Raw genomic sequence first — 2,054 nt, forward strand, 5'->3', positions numbered from 1 at the left:
TTACCACGATCACCAAAGACACCACGATCACAACCACCACTATGACCACCAACATGACAGTCAAGACCATTATCACCACCACCACAAAGATGACCACCAAGACCATGACCAACATGACCACCACAAACATCATCATGATCACCATCAGCACAATCACCAACATCACCACGACCACGACCATGACAACAAAAACCACGAAGATGATCACCACCACGTACACCACAAACACAAGCACCACCATGCCTATGCTCACCACAATCATGACCATAAACATCATCATGACCAACATGATCACCATGACCACCACCAAGGCAATGACCACCACAAACACAAGCAACATCACGATCACCAACACAATCATGACGATCACCACCATCATGACCACCATGACCATGACCAACAACACCATAACCAACAACACCATAACCATCAACACCACCATGACCACCACAACCACAAAGATGACCACCATGACCACCACAGTCACCAACAACACCATGATAATGACCATCATGACCACCATAACCATGATGGCCACCACCACGACCATGACCATCACGACCACGATAATCACCACCACAAACACAAGCACCACCACAGTCACCAACACCATCATGACGATGACCACCAACATGACCACCACAACCACAAAGATGACCATCACAATCACCAACACGACCATGACCATGACCACCATGACCAAGATGACCAACAACATCATGACCATCAACACCACCATCATGACCACCACCACCACAAAGATGACCACCATGACCACCCCAAACACAAGCACCAACACCACCATGACCATGACTATCACGACCACCATGACCAAGATGACCAACAACATCATGACCATCAACACCACCATCATGACCACCACCACCAACAAGATGACCACCACAAACACAAGCACCATCACAGTCACCAACACCAGCATGACCATGACCACCACAACCACAAAGATGACCATGGCCACTATGACCACCACGACCTCGATGGCCACCATCACAAAGATGACCATCACAATCACCAACACGACCATGACGATGACCACCACTATGACCATGACCAACAACACCACCATCATGACCACCACCACCACAAAGATGACCACCACCAACAACGACACCATCATGACCACCACCACCACAAAGATGACCACCACCAAGACCATGACCATGACCATGACCATCACGACCACAAAGATGACCATGGCCACCATAACCATGATGGCGACCACCATGACCATCATGACCACCACAACCTCGATGGCCACCACCACAAAGTTGACCATCACAATCACCAACATGACCATGACGATGACCACCACTATGATCATGACCAACAACACCACCATCATGACCACCACCACCACAAAGATGACCACCACCAAGACCATGACCACCAGAAACACAAGCACCAACACCACCATGACCATGACCATCACGACCACCATGACCAAGATGACCAACAACATCATGACCATCATGAACACCACCACCACAAAGATGACCACCACCAACAACAACACCATCATGACCACCATCACCACAAAGATGACCACCACCAAGACCATGACCACCACAAACACAAGCACCAACACCACCATGACCATGACCATCACGACCACCATGACCAAGATGACCAACAACATCATGACCATCAACACCACCATCATGACCACCACCACCAAGACCAGCACAAACACAAGCACCATCACAGTCACCAACACCAACACCAGCATGACCATGACCACCACAACCACAAAGATGACCATGGCCACCATAACCATGATGGCGACCACCATGACCATCATGACCACCACAACCTCGATGGCCACCACCACAAAGTTGACCATCACAATCACCAACATGACAATGACCACCACTATGACCATGACCAACAACACCACCATCATGACCACCACCACCACAAAGATGACCACCACCAAGACCATGACCACCACAAACACAAGCACCAACACCACCATGACCATGACCATCACGACCACCATGACCAAGATGACCAACAACATCATGACCATCATGAAC

This window comes from Kryptolebias marmoratus, linkage group LG2 (genome assembly GCF_001649575.2).
Source record: "Kryptolebias marmoratus isolate JLee-2015 linkage group LG2, ASM164957v2, whole genome shotgun sequence".
Lineage (NCBI taxonomy): Eukaryota > Metazoa > Chordata > Actinopteri > Cyprinodontiformes > Rivulidae > Kryptolebias > Kryptolebias marmoratus.